Source organism: Cupressus sempervirens, chromosome 1 (genome assembly GCF_028749045.1).
Source record: "Cupressus sempervirens isolate cs-2001-9-10 chromosome 1, ASM2874904v1, whole genome shotgun sequence".
NCBI classification, from domain to species: domain Eukaryota; kingdom Viridiplantae; phylum Streptophyta; class Pinopsida; order Cupressales; family Cupressaceae; genus Cupressus; species Cupressus sempervirens.
Genome location: NC_143118.1, coordinates 878,987,649 through 879,004,132, shown reverse-complemented (window position 1 = coordinate 879,004,132; position 16,484 = coordinate 878,987,649). Strand labels below are relative to the sequence as shown.

The window sequence follows — 16,484 nt, the reverse complement described above, 5'->3', positions numbered from 1 at the left end:
AATATGTACTTGAACTTATTCACACTAACCTATGTGGTCCTATGTCTGTACCTTCCCTAAATGGGTGCCTCTATTATGTAATTTTTATTGATGACTATTCTAGAAGAACTCGGATCTACTTCCTCAAACAAAAAGAATCAATTTTAATACTATCAAAATTTAAAGAATTCAAAGCTCTAGTTGAAAACCAGTCAGGATAGAAAATAAAAATTCTAAGATTAGACAATGGAGGTGAATACATCTCTAAAATTTTCAAAGATTTTTGCATTACTATTGGGATTAAGAGGGAACTTTTTTTACCATATAATCCTTAACAAAATGGAGCTGTAGAGCATAAAAATAGACCAATTATAGAATTTTCCAAAGCAATGATGCACAACCAAAATCTTCATACTTCTTTTTGGCTGAAGCATCTAACACTACATTTTACATTCAAAATAGATGTCCTCACTTAGTATTAGAAAATACCACTACTAAAGAAGTATTTACGAGTATCAAACTAGATCTAAGTCACCTAAGAATATTTGGGTTTCCTATTTATATTCATATTCCTAAATAGAAAAGAACAAAACTAGAACCATCTAGAAAGAAGGGAATACTCATTGGATACAGTGAAACAACCAAAGGATATAAGATGTATGTTCTGGGTCAAAGAATAATTGAGATCAATAGAGATATTAAATTTGAAGAAGATATTACTTTCAATCTTACTAAGAACAACGATGAATCATAAATAGAACTTGTCACTAAAATAGATGAAGATCACCTAGTAGTAGATGAGAGGGAGAATGATACTAAACCTCCTTCATCCACTATTTCAAATCTTGAGAATATTGAAAATGGTAACAATAAAAAGAGGAAACTTTAGGCTAGGAAAATGATAGAAGAAAATCACATTGAACCAGATGAAGTAATCAGAGAAAGCAAGAGAACAAGAAATTGATCATGCTATTTGGTGCTCTTAACTGAACTTATCAAAACATAACCTTCAAATGTTAAATAAGCCTTATCAAGAAAATCTTGGAAAGAAGAAATGATTGAAGAATATAATTCTATACTAAAAATGATGTACAAGATGTTGTACCCAGAGCTAAAAATAAATTAGTTGTTTCTTCTAAATGGCTTTACAAAATAAAGCATGCACCTGACGACAACATTGAAAAATACAAAGCCAGATTTGTAGCGCATGGTTTCTCACATAAAGAAGGTATCAATTATAAATAAACATTTTCCCTAGTTGCTAGATACACATATGTCAGGACTATCTTTGCAATTGCAACATCTAAAGGATGGAAAGTTCATCAAATGGATATTAAAACAACATTCTTAAATGGTGAAATTGAAGAAGAAGTTTATATCGAGCAATCAGAAGGGTTCATCACTCATGAAAAAAATTCTCACACATGTAAGTTAAAGAAAGTACTATATGGTCTTAAACAAGCTCCCAGAGTGTGGTATTGAAGAATAGACAATTATCTAACAAGGTTAGGGTATTCTAAGAATGAAGTTGATCCTAACTTATACATCACAATAGATGGTGATGACATGATTATTCTTGTATTATATGTTGATGATTTTTTGATCACAAGTGAAGAGCATATTATAAGAAAGTGCAAACAAGAACTAACATCAAAGTTTGATATGAAAGATCTAGGTCTTCTCCACTACTTCCTAGGACTAGAAGTCTAGCAAAAGGAGAACTACATTTTTCTAAATCAGGGAAAATATACTATTGATATTTTGATGAAATTTGGAATGATTGATTGTAAGCTAGCTACTGCTCCTATGGAAGTCAACCTACATGAGCTGAAGGATGATATGATTAAATCTAAACCTATAGATCCTACTCACTATAGGAAGATCATTGGATCCCTTATTTATTTGGTGAATACTCATCCTGATAAATGTTATGTTATTAACACCTTAAGTCAATTCATGTTTGCACCAAAGAAGATACATCTAATGGCAACCAAGTATATCTTAAGATATCTACGAGTTACTATTGGCATGGGAATCAAATATGATCAAGTCAAAATCAATCTTCAGGGATATTCAGATTCTGATTGGGTAGGTAGCTCTTCTAAATGTAAAAGTACTCTTGGATGTTGCTTCAGTCTTAGATCTGGGATGATTTCTTGGTTTAGTAGAAAAAAATCCTCAGTCGAATTAAGCTCTACTGAAGTAAAATATATAGCCTCTTCCCTAGGAGCCAGCAAAGTTGTATGGTTATGAAAGTTACTAGTTGATTTGTTTAAGAAGCCTCTGAAGCCCACTGTCATTCATTGTGATATTCAAAGTTGTATCAAGCTTTCAACTAATCATGTTTTTACAATTGGTCTAAGCATATTGAAATCCCTTATCATTACATTAGAGATATGGTAGATCGAGGTGTTATCAAACTGGAATACATCAGTACTAATGAGAAAACAACAAATATTTTTACCAAGCCTCTTGCTAAAGTTAAGTTGGAATACTTCAAAGGAAAACTTGGTATGATTAAATTGTAATGTTGAATGTTGAATTTAAATTTCAATTTATACGTGTTTATGCTTCTATGGTTATTTAGTTGCATCAAATATGTAATGAAAGGTGATGATCTTTAATGGACATATATATTCAGAAGGTAATCTTTGTAAGGTGATGATCTGACAAATGATAGGCCTGTTATTATGATTGTTTTGTTTTGGATATGCCAAAAGTCATTGATAATGGATGCATTATGATTACTCTAGATATTGTTTTGGACAATGAGAGATCATAATATATGTTATGATAGTGTTCATAAAATGGTGATTAAAATTATTTGACAAGTCACTATTTTAGAGTGTTAAAGTCAAATAATGTATTATGTATAAATATTCTATACTCTAGTATTTCTTAAATATTTTGTCACTTCTCCCTTGCTAAGAGGGAGTGTTGACATATAGCATTAGTCAAGGTAATATTTCATGATTTATATGAACTCTGTTTTACTGATGAAAATATATATTTTTCATCAAATGACTTCATCTGTATTGGGCTCTTATCCTTGAAGAGACTATTGTTATTGATGGCTTGTAGTTATTTTTTCTGTTGCCTATTACAAAGTAGAAAAATTACATTTGTTATAGTCAAAACTATTGATTAGTTATTCCCACATAGAGTCATGTATGTACAGGGACATGGGTCTTTCTTCTTATATATAAATGATGTCAAGTAGTTGCTAGGAAATATATCAATAACAAGGCATATACAATCCCAATGATTCCTCTCCCTGCAAGTAACATAAAGACAAGTTCATCGGTCCTCCATTGGCATTCAAGGTTGAAGATTATATTGCACATACTTCTATTCAAAGTTGAACATATGCATCATTCAAACAACACCATCAATCTGAGATACAAGTATGCTAATCTAAATTTGTATAGTCTGCTATAATAGTTTATCTCTATCAAAGATCCTTACACTTAACATGTCCTACAACTACTCTCATTATGTAATGGAGCTACCAACAAACTTTCCTTAAATATGTTATGTCATGAGACTTGTGCAACTAATGATAGTTTGAACAAGTATCAAAAAGAGGTAAATTCTCTAGTTGATGTAATTATATCCTTTGTTATGACTTTCCACAATAATGACTTTCATCTAGAACTACCAATGATGTTTCTATCATTTAATATGAAAAACACACTTGTCCATAACATGAACTAAAATATAAAGTCACACTAGATTTTGTATGCCAAAAAATTTGCACTAGAAAAATGATCATTTATTTCATCAAAGTAGCCAAGGGTTGTAACTATAGAAAGATAATTCTTGTATTGTTAAAAATGGTTAATGTCTAGATTTTTCATGATAATTATAATAATGTTCTCATAACTCTAAGAAGACATGTTTAGTGTCATTTTTACATGAGACAATGAATATGAATTTCATATGTAAATTCCCCTCTTGAAAGAATAATAAAATTATTCTTACCATTGCTACAGGTTGTTTTTCAATTGCCTAGGTAGCTCAATTGAATACTAATGTGAAAATTCACAAGAAGGCCTTTGTTGGTTCTGGTGGCACTCAAAATTGCATTCCTATTTTGAGTGCCTATTCAAAACATTGAGTTACTTCAACCCCTTATGAATGCATTTCCATGTTTGTACTCGGCTATGGAAATAATGCCTAATGGTGTTTTATGTTTCTAACACCTTTTTTTTAGCCTGTCTATGTGTTTCGTAATGTTAGACTGACTTCCCGAGCCATTCAACGAAGTTCCTTTTGAGTGGGTCTCAGTTCTGCATTTTTACCTAAGTATCAAACAATGGTTAGAGGGCATGTTTGACTTTGAATATCTTTGACCTGGTTATGTTTTATGCTTTGCCGCTTTGAGGACTTTTAGTATGCATATCCAAGAACCTATGTTTCATTTTTCAAGTTGTTTTGACATGTTTTGAATAGGTTTCAAATGTCTCAAAGTTGGTCAGTTGCCTATTTTGTAAATCTGCATATTTTGCACATTTTTGAGAAGCCCTGTTCGACCAATCATATCTTTGACCTAGTTGACCCAAATGAAAAAATTCTTTTTGCATTGTGTTCTAGGGGTCAGAGAATTCCTATGTTTAAATTTTTAAGTCCTGACGAATCCATTTGATTAGTTTTCAAAAGCAATTCCGAACACAATTTATGACTTTTTACTGGTGTCAGCACTTGCAAATTTATCAGTACCCCTGTTCGTGATGTTATATCTTGAAATTTGTGATTGGAAAGATCAGACAGTTTGTTCCCCTGTATTGTCCACTAAAAATACTCCAAGTATGCCAGTTTTCAGGTCATGATGAATCCGTTTGCACACTTTTCCAGGCCAATTATGTTCGCTAAAATCACCTTCAATCACTGTTCTTAGTTGCAAATTTCTGAGTAGCCTACTTTGAACGTCCACCATTTGCATCCTGTGATTCGTCATGAGCTCAAATTATAGATTCATATTGTCCTCATGATAGAGAATCAATGCCCCAGTTTTCATTTTCCCAAGTGTTCATTTGTCCAATTTTCTGAGCCGAATCCAAACCCAGTTTATTGCTTTCTGACATGTTTGCTTGCAGATAAATCCAAGAAAGAAACTTTGATGGTCAATATCTTTTGACCTGAAATTCATCATGAGACGAGCTTCAGCGAGGTAAAAGTATGCAGAACAAAGATTCAGTGTGCCAGTTTTCAGAGCATTGTCAGTTGTTTGGGTCAATTTTTAAGGCCAGCCAATGGACCTCCTGGCACGAATTTGACAGTTGGCAAAAAGTGATAAAATGAATTTTAAATGATCAAATTGTGATCCATTTTGATGTCAGATACTTTGAAGATCTTAATGGATCAGTTTAAGGTGTCAGTCATGTGAAAATGAAATTTTTTTAGCCGGACCCACTGTGGGGTCCGATTGATTTCAGTGAGCTGATATGATATGTTAAGAATTTTGTTGTCTGTTTGCATACTTCAAAGCCAACCAGACCTGCATCAAAAATAATTTCAAAATTTACTACAAATACATGATGCATACTGCAACCTGAAAAGACACTCAAATTTAGCATCTATTATAGCATCTAAGCTAGCCATGAATTGTGCAGAAAGGGTTTTGAGTGTAGTGAGGTGGTGATTTCAATGGGGGTCAAAAAAATTTTAGATAGGGCAAAGAAAGGAGATGTGAAACAAAATTTAACCTCGTGCAACATCAAAATTGACAGCAAAATTGTCTTTCATCAGGAGAATCTTTGAGAAACGTTTGCAGAGAAATTTTAAAACTAAGGAGCCATTTTTCTTGCAGGATTGTGTAAAGATATACTGCCGGGTGAAAAGTTTATCCAATGGACCATAGATATGGGGCAAATAGCAGATCCACATGCAATTAAAAGGAGTGAATACATAACAGGTAAAGTGTGGAATATTGCTATTAATTTTATGGATAAAGGCACATAAAAAATGAGGTCACGACATTAAAAGAAAAAGCTGCCAAGGGACAAGGAAGTCACGTCTAAAATAGAGGAAGGTGTCAGAGTTTGAGGACGCCATCAGAACAGCCCATGCCATGAAGATCCACTTCCAGGCATAAAAGAAACTTAGCCAAGTCACAAAACCCGCAGTACATTAGAAAGAAGTCGCCCACCACTTGTAAAAAATCATTCATGCCTAGCAATGGAGAGAACAGGCTCAGAAAAATGAAAGGAGATCCATGTTTGAGGGAGGCATCTCACATCAAGAGCACACGTCTTATAAAGTACATCACGCTTTTAAAGAGAAAAAGTTGTTATTTTCATCCAGTCCAAAAAAAAGAGGGCAGGGGCAACATCTTTTCAGCCCATTTCACGCCATGAAAGAGGATGAAGCCTCACATTTTAAGTGAAGAAAAACGTTAGCAAGTGGAGGCTGATGTGATGGAGGTAGAAGCAGCGTCTTCAGCAAAAGCACTCACGTAGAACAGTAACTTTTAAAATGAGGCGTTAAAGGAAGCAGCTATTTGTAGGGCCCATTTGTCGTTGCACCAAAAGCCATGACTATTAGTGAACATGGAACACCACATAATTAACCACCTGTGGGCAGGGGAGCGCGTCGCATCACCCAACAATCTCCCCCTCGACACGCATACCAGGTGCTTACGCAGGTCGAGAAGGCACCGGGGAGATTTGAACCCATGACCAAGCCAAAACCAGGCTCTGATACCAATTGTGGGGCCCATTTGCCGTTGCACCAAAAGCCATGACTATTAGTGAACATGGAACACCACATAATTAACCACCTGTGGGTAGGGGAGCGCGTCGCATCACCCAACACTATCTTGAACACGCAGTCAAACACATGATCTCACGCATCTTGAGAAGCAAGCAGCCGGCTATGATAAGGATGAAGCTCACACCACGCTAACAAGAAGAAAAATCGCAGTCACAGGGAGGTGAAATGTAATGTCCCACATTCGCCAGAGTGAGAGGTTTTTGAAACTTTAAATACCTTTTCACACAAAAGACTAAATGAATTAAGAGAAGGCTTTTGGAAAGCCAAGCCCATGTGGTAGGGGCCCCATTCAATTTGACCTTAAATGCCTGATGACATCAGCATGACATGGGGTGGGGTCAATATGAAATTTTGAACGGAAATCCAAACATGATGACATGGCGCCAAAAAAACCAGATGCTCCCAGATGATGACACGTCTTTCGATCGAAGGGTTGTCGTTTCCTCGCCATGCGAAGATGCTCGCCAATTAACTATAGCGAGATAGTGAGGCTGATATGGCAGGGGTGAGGTGGAGTTGACGTGGCAGCAAGCAAGATGATGATGTGGCACCTAGCTATGCAAAGCTTGAACCAGTCAAAAGATGACATGTGGCAAGTGGTCAAAGGAAGTTTGACCCGGGTGGAAAAATATGGAAAAGTTTGAGAAATTTTAAAATTTTAATTTTTTACTTTATCTCCTTCAAATTGACGTGCAAGATTTTTTTTAAATAAAATTTTGAACTTCGGATATAGTTTTAACTTTTGAAAGTTCATATATTTGTGAAATATTGTCATAGAGACATGAGCAGAGGCTTGAACTTCAGAGGGCTATATCTGGGCCAAATCTTGTCCAAAATAGATGCTCCAATATACCACCAGAACTGGGAAGAGCTGAATTTTCCGATTTTGAGGTTGGTTCTTGCACAGGTGCCTCCTGGCTTGAGTTATAGCCAAAAACGTAAATTTTGGGGTTTTTCTCAATGGAACGGGTAAAAGACTAAAAATCCAGTTAGGGGATCAGTAAAACTTGGTAAGAATGCGGTTGGAGTTCATGTCTCTCACATTCACTCAATTTAACCCGATTTTTGCCAAGCATTTCAATGGGTAAATCAAATATTGTGGTGACTCAACAATGTTGCATCATTTCAACAGAGATATTGTGCAAGTCAGTAACAGAAATGATGAAACAAGATTAGTTTAGAATGAGAGATGGAAGAAAGAAGTTTTTTTAGTTACAGAGGATTGCTTTTCAAATGGACACTTGTCGTCTTCAGAATAGATCTGAGATTTCTTTCTCTTCTATATCTTTCTTTCTTGCTTCCATTTGAAGGGTTCCAGTTTCTGGGAAGAAAAAGTTCATTGCTGTGATACCATTGGGGATTCCAATTTTTGCACTGTGAGACCATTGGTTCCAGTATTTTGACATGTTTCTATGATTGTGACACCATTTTTCTTCAGCAAAACTCTCATGTGAACAGCATTGTAGAGATAATATAGATAGTTCTGAGATATTAGGTTGTTTCATGTTTTAATTTTATGCATCTGAATGTATAGTTTCAAGGAAATGAATACATATGAGCAACAATTTCACTAGTTTTGTTCTGGTTCTTGTCTCCTGTCTCAGCAATCTGTAAGTCTTATGTGATTTTGAAACAAAGATCTAAGACTCATTTGCATCCCATTCAAGTTGTATGTTTGATGTATTTTGCTGTTAGACCAAAGGGCCAAGTAAATGCTCAATATGTTTAAACAAGGTTACTGGTTGTTTGAGAAGGATATTTTGTGAGAATGAGACTTGAATGAACACTGATGTCTGAATCACAAGGTGGTTGGATAGATCTGATGTCTGGGTATATGAGATACGCCCTGATGTCACAGATGTATGTTTTGAATTCATGGAATTGCCCAATGGAGTAGGCACTGATTAGTTATAGGATCACTGGTTATACTGTTGCATTTTTGAAGTTTTGTTGAATCAACATTTTTAATCAAATGAATTTCCCTTTCATGTTAAAGAGCTATAAACAGAATGCCCTCACTCAGCCTATGAATTTCATTGTTTTGCATCTAGCTACTGCAGATATATGTTATTTCATAAGTTATTAGGATAAATAAGGGTTTCTATCTGCTTTGTATTAGATTCAGTGTATGCTTTGATAACTGGTACCATATAAGGAATCTATAGGTTCACCCGCATAGGTTTTGCAGAGCCTGAAGAAGAAGAAGGGTCATGCCTTATAGTTGGCCTGGTGTCTGAATGGATGTGTTGATAATGGGAGTTAGCTACCCCTAGATGTGTCATATTCTCATCAGGGTAATTGGAAATGGGTAACATTTTCAAACTCCAACAAAATGATGACTCTGTTGGGGAGTTGCATTCAGAAAGAACCAAAATCTCTACCATGAAACGGATTGGATACAGCAAATTTAGAGCAAGATGTGTTCCTTTTCCTTGCTGAAGTTTCATGTTCCCCAATTAAGCTTTATTCATTATCAGCAATATATTGTAAAATTGGATGAAAATTGTGTTCTATGACTGTCATAGGTCTATCTTCAATCAGTCTAGTTTGCCAATACTATTGAGAAAGTTTCAAAGTCAAGAATTCATTTATAAAGTGAAAATTCTTTTCAGGATGTCAGTGATCTGCAAGTTTCTTCTACATTGAAGGTCTGGTTCAGATTTGTCAAGTGACAATTTATGTTTTATTTCTCACCAAGTGTGAGTGGCGACTCTCAAATATCTGTACCAGTTTGTTCCTAGTTGATTTCATTGCAAAATCTTGAAGGACTTTCAGTTGTATGAGAAAATCTAAGACTGTTGATAGATCTTGGAAAAGAAGTTTTAAATTCTTGATAAGTTTTAAGTGCTATTTGCAATCTATTGTTATAAATAAATGAAATGTAAAAAATGAATCACAGCAGTGATTATTATTTTCCTCTTGCAAAGAGGTGGCGACTCTACAAAGTTTTGACCAGTGGTGTAAAGGTTTTTCAGTCTTGCACCTATGCCAAATCAGCAGATCAAAGTTTTGCATCAGCACTTGAGGTATTCTGATTTTCATGTTTTCCTTTCATGAAGTCAAGTGTTTAAAAAAGTTGCCTCTATTCAGTGATTTTCAGCACTAGAAAGAAGAGGTAGAAAGTTTGTTGTAAGATGGAGTCAGATCTTAGATCTGAGATTAGTCTGCCAAATTCTGAGAGTTTAGAAACTGTGAGTAATAACATTACTATGTTGAATACAATGGTTTACAAAAGGATTGTAAATCTTATAAGAATTAAGGTAGGGAGTACTCAAGGTTTAAGTGCCGAACAATGTTATTTAAGGCTTAAGTCAGTAATCAGTAAGATGCCTTTTCATTGTAGACCTGAGGAATCTTCCCTGCCAAATATTTTCCTTGATGTTCTAGTACCCAATTTAGTCGATTGGCCAGCACCTATAAGATTACAAATAATTTTGCAGACTAAAAAATTCTTTGAGGAGATGGAAAGTGGTGATTATAGATTTCATGAAATATCTCCTAATGATAATGAGTGTGCTAAAAGCCAAGGTAGTAATGAATACAATGAGTCTGTAGAGCAAGATAATCTGTCTTTCGATTGTGAAGAGGTGGATTCAAATGTTAATGAATCAAGTAATAGCAATCAACATGAAAAAGATGGATATAAAAGAGAAGATAAATTAAGTTACAGTACATATGAAGTTGAAGAAAGTTGTAACAGCAGTAAGGGGGATGATTGCCATGATAAGAAAGAATGTTGTAATAATTCTGATTTTCCAGACTGTTACACTAATCATCTGCCTGTTGTAAGTTCTTCATGTTATCCAGATGACAATCACAGCCAGGAGAAGATTTGTGAGGCAATCTTCTTGAGCTCTGATGAAATCTCTGTTTTGTTGGCTTGTGAGTTTGAAAAGCACGTAAGTATCTCTAAGGATTTTCATATGTTCTCTCATAATACTTTCTCATTCAGTCAAATCAATTCCCCAAAGTTTGATGTGGAAAAAGAGGTAGAATTCGAACAATCTTGGTTAGACTTTGGAGGTGTATATAATAGAACCTCAAATGTTTTTGCACATGATGATTTGCTGGATGTAGGGAATGTTAATGAAGGAAATTTCAATGCTGTTTCAGATTCTTGTCATATTGATCTTGTTGAACATTGTTTTGATGTTTCATATGGTGAAGTGGAAAATAGTGAGTGTTGTCAATCCGGTTATAGATTTTCTTCATGCACTGATAAGTCTTCTGAAGATAAGTTCAAGGTGTATTCTGACTTTCATTTTGATGATGAAGATGACAGTGATCAACATAGTTTGGATCAGTACTTTCAGAATGAGTTCTCAATTTTGGTGACTAATCAGTTGTTTGAATATGAAGAGGTTTCAGCAAAGGATAAATCTGATTCGATGAGTAAAATGGTTGCAAGTAGGCAACAATCAGATTTCACATACTCTTCATTTACGGAGGCACAAGGTGAGTTACAATCTACTCCATGTAACTCGTTGAATGAAGTTGAATATGAGAACTTTGTGTTTCCAGTTGAAAGAATCCATGACACAGTCAGTAGTGATCATTTTCAGTTTGATATTAGTTGTTATGATCATGTTGATCCATATTTTCATAGTGGGCAAGATGAAGAAAGTATGTTTTATTTTTATACGCACTATGAAGATGATGATAGTTTTGTTTTGCCTGTTGAGCTAATTGCAAATGTTGATACGTTGGGTGAAACAAATGGAAATGAGAATTATAGTTTACCTCATGAAGACATGAATGAAAATCAAGTATATGACAGAGGTAAAAGTTTCTGCTAAGTTCGGGGGCACTGTTTGTACATAGTAGAGTAGTTTCTTGTTTTCAATAAAGCTGTTCGGGAGAAGTTTTTGAAGTTCAAGTGTGTGGTCTGCTTCTCCCAGAGATCTGAAATCTGCCATGCCCATAAGGGGCATGCATCCCCAAACAGAGCCACTGGTGGCACTCAAAATTGCATTCCTGTTTTGAGTGCCTATTCAAAACATTGAGTTACTTCAACCCCTTATGAATGTATTTCCATGTTTGTACCCGGCTATAGAAATAATGCCTAATGGTGTTTTATGTTTCTAACACCTTTTTTTTAGACACCTATGTGTTTTGTAATGTTAGATTGACTTCTCGAGCCATTCAGCGAAGTTCCTTTTGAGTGCGTCTCAATTCTGCATTTTTACCTAAGTATCAAACAGTGGTCAGAGGACATGTTTGACTTTGAATATCTTTGACCTGGTTATGTTTTATGCTTTTCCGATTTGAGGAATTTTAGTATGCATATCCAAGAACCTATGTTTCATTTTTCAAGTTGTTTCGACATGTTTTGAATAGGTTTCGAATGTCTCAAAGTTGGTTAGTTGCCTATTTTGTAAATCTGCATATTCTGCACATTTTCGAGAAGCCCTGTTCGACCAATCATATCTTTGACCCAGTTGACCCAAATGAAAAAATTATTTTTGAATTATGTTCCAGGGGTTAGAGAATTCCTATGTTTAAATTTTTAAGTCCTGATGAATCCGTTTGATTAGTTTTCAAAAGCAATTCCGAACACAATTTATGACTTTTTACTAGTGTCAACACTTGCAAATTTATCAGTACCCCTGTTCGTGACGTTATATCTTGAAATTTGTGATTGGAAAGATTGGATAGTTTGTTCCCCTGTATTGTCCACTAAAAATACTCCAAGTATGCCAGTTTTTAGGTCATGACGAATCCGTTTGCACACTTTTCCAGGCCAATTTTGTTCGCTAAAATCACCTTCAATCACTGTTCTTAGTTGCAAATATCTGAGTAGCCTACTTTGAACGTCCACCATTTGCATCCTGTGATTCTTCATGAGCTCAAATTATAGATTCATATTGTCCTCATGATAGAGAATCAATGCCCCAGTTTTCGTCTTCCCAAGTGTTCATTTGTCCAATTTTCTGAGCAGAATCCAAACCCAGTTTATTGCTTTCTGACGTGTTTGCTTGCAGATAAATCCGAGAAAGCAAATTTGATGGTTAATATATTTTGACCTGAAATTCATCGTGAGACGAGATTCAGTGAGGTAAAAGTATGCAGAACAAAGATTCAGTGTGCCAGTTTTCAGAGCATTGTCAGTTGTTTGGGTCAATTTTTAAGGCCAGCCAATGGACCTCCTGGAACAAATTTGACAGTTGGCAGAAAGTGATAAAATGAATTTTAAATGATCAAATTGTGATCCATTTTGATGTCAGATACTTTGAAGATCTTAATGGATCAGTTTAAGGTGTCATTCGTGCAAAAATGAAATTTTTTTAGCCGGACCCACTATGGGGTCCAATTGATTTCAGTGAGCTGATATGATATGTTAAGAATTTTGTTGTCTGTTTGCATGCTTCGAAGCCAACTAGACCTGCATCAAAAATAGTTTCAAAATTTACTACAAATACATGATGCATACTGCAACCTGAAAAGACACTCAAATTTAGCATCTATTATAGCATCTAAGCTAGCCATGAATTGTGCAGAAAGGGTTTTGAGTGCAGTGAGGTGGTGATTTCAATGGGGGTCAAAAAAATTTTAGATAGGGCAAAGAAAGGAGATGTGAAACAAACTTTACCCTCGTGCAACATCAAAATTGACAGCAAAATTGTCTTTCATCAGGAGAATCTCTGAGAAACGTTTGCAGAGAAATTTTAAAACTAAGGAGCCATTTTTCTTGCAGGATTGTGTAAAGATATACTGCCGGGTGAAAAGTTTATCCAATGGACCATAGATATGGGGCAAATAGCAGAGCCACATGCAATGAAAAGGAGTGAATACGTAATAGGTAAAGTGTGGAATATTGCTATTAATTTTATGGATAAAGGCACATAAAAAATGAGGTCACGACATTAAAAGAAAAAGCTGCCAAGGGACAAGGAAGTCACGTCTAAAATAGAGGAAGGTGTCAGAGTTTGAGGACGCCATCAGAACAGCCCATGCCATGAAGATTTAATATAGGAATGTTGGTTAATGGCCAAGGTTACTAAGTATAGCATGGCCTTTTTACCAACTTTTCAGAGGACGTACGAACAGACACAAAAAAAACATGCAAGGATTGCCCCAGCATCGCACATGAATCCCAGAGGAAGCAGCGTGGAACCGATACTGGGTAACCCATAAGCAGAAAAGAGAAACAAACAAAAGATTGGATCAAGACCTTACGCTCAGATTTCCCCATGCGCAACATACCATGATAGGGAAGATTGTGGCAACCGTGTGGAGGGAACAAGGAGAGTGTTTGGAAAAGATACGTGAAGACCCTAAAGGGAAGAAGCCAAATCAAAAATAAAGCAAAAATTTAAAAGAGAATTGTTTGCCAACAAGATGGGTAGGATGAGGTACTAACGAACCAAGATTCAATAGGAGGAAAGCTATATCCTACAAGGATCCATCAAAGAGTACCTAAGCTGAGGGAGAACACCTTGGGGACAGGAGATCGAGCTAAAGGATGCAGTGAAATAGCTAATCAAGATTTGTTACAAGTGTACAAAGTTGTTTGGTGTTGGTTTTGTAGGATGAGAATGTGTTTTGGAAGGGTGGGATGACCAAGAAGGGTAGGTAGGGCACCGGGGTGGGCTATAAAGGGCAAAGAGAGGGCTAGAAGGGGTCATTTGTAGTCAGATTAAGGAGGAGATATTGTTGATTAGGAGCTTTGTAGCAGAGATTATGATGGCGGGTATTGGGCAACTAGAGCACCGAGCAGACATAGTGTGACGAGTACGAGTATGAGGGATGCTTGATCAATCGATAGAGTCTAAAACCTCTTCATGATTTTGGTTTATGCATGTGTTATATCATTATCGTGAAAGCAAAAATGCGATCCCGCAGGCACAGGTCCAGCGAGAACGCGAGCGGGATCAGCGAGATCATGATCCCACAAAAAATGGTGTCGAGTGGGAGGATGCAAGGGTTTAAAAAGTCATTTGTGGGAAAGTGATCTTGAGATGATATGTCATGCGAGAACAGGATAAAGTCAGCGGGACCACATCCTTGCAATGAGGAATGCGATTTAGGTAGTGGGAACGCGTCCCTGCAGGTTAAGGTCATTGTATAGTGGGAAAGGGGTTAAAAGGGGATAGTGTAGGAATGCGATCCCGCAGGACCAAGGGTCGGCGAGATCACCAGCTAGAGAGATCACGGGAACACGCAAGCAAGATCGAGGGAAAAGGTCATGGGATTTATAGCAGAGTCAACATTGCGATCCTGCTGGAATATAGTTCCGCAGGAACGCGGGAGGATAGGCTTCACGGGAACGCTATTTTTATGGGAACACAGTTTTTGGCAAAATAAAGTCAGAAAAAGCTAGGGTTGAGGGAAGGGAGGGTGTAGGATAAACAAGGAGATAGAAAACTGACAGTTGGATTAGTTTTTGGTTGTGTGTAGTGGTCACTGGATGCATTAGTGTCACGGGAGCGGCGAGCGACAGTGTTGCATGCGGAAGAGATGTTGACGCCGACTGACAGGGCATGAGTCAAGGCGATCAGGCTAGGCCACCTAGTGAGGTTGCCCCATACCTGTACTTATATAATGATGGTTACAGCACTGTACAAGAGATGGCACAGTAAGACAACGATGTTTTACCTAACAATGGGGGAGATGACGGTGATGCTAGAAGATGTGTATCGAATATTCAAATTGCTAGTGTAGGGGACGCAGTCATGGCAACCAAAGAGATGATAGCAGAGGTGGCTGTACAGAGACTGATGGGGCCAAGAGTGGAGTATAGGATCCAGAGGGGTTAGTTTGCATTGGACGAGCATCTGGATTGTGTGACGGTGGAGAGGCAGATCTACTTCTATATTTTGGGGCTGGTTTCAGGGTATATTGCCCCAGATATAGGTGGTATAGGTGTGACACTAGCGTTGATTCTAGTGGTGATGCAGATTATGGATGCAATACGCCCAACAGCATGGGGTTCACTGATGTTGGCTGAGTTATACCAGGACCTTCATCAGATAGTGTACTAGGGCAGCAGCTGACAGGGGAGGAGCATTGGGTTCCTGACATTGTTACAGGTGTGGGCATGGGAGCATATTGCAGTGCTCAAGCCATTGGGAGATAGGGATAGGTAGCCATAGGAGCCAGTGGTATACAGTTGGGCAGAGCCTTTGACATATCATCATACGAATTCATTGGATTATTGGAGAGTGCAGATTGATGAGATAGTGGCAGTGGTGTGGAGGCCATATATGGGCCTGTGACTATGGGTAGAGGAGGGAGAGAAACTCCCCTTCACCATTTCTCCATGATTTGTATTTGGAAGATGGGAGCACATTGCAGAGCAGTACAGGCCAGACAGGGCACTTTGGTAGTTTGGGTGGCAGCAAGTGGCAGTGGGAGATCCGCATTGGTATCAGCGGGTTACCTGTGAGCCGATGTCAATGTACGGGCCATCCCTGTGGAGGGATGGGCTATTGAGGGTGTGGCGAGAGCTGGAGCCATAGCAGTGGGATTGGTTTGGTGGGGCAACAGATGTGGGTTCCATACAGGAGTACCGAGATACTTTGGTGAGGCTGAGACCAATAGGGAGAGCACAAGGCATGAGGGCAGTAGCGGTGGTAGGGGAGCCAGCCTGAGCAGCCCGACAAGGGCAATATGTGGCGAGGGGGTTGCGGCAGCGTGCAATAGTGGTGGCACAAGAGGAGCCTTCCTGTCAAAGGAGGAGGGTGGTGGGGGAGGAGAGGAGAGTTGAGCCAGAGAGGAGAGTGAAGGAGAGGGGA

At 37.4% G+C, this 16,484-nt stretch overlaps 1 pseudogene; it reads right to left on the bottom strand.

Annotated features, from left to right (window-relative positions):
- LOC149580628 (uncharacterized) overlaps positions 1-4,936 on the bottom strand; it is a 21,918-nt pseudogene extending 16,982 nt beyond the window's left edge.
- Positions 4,937-16,484: the final 11,548 nt, after the last annotated feature.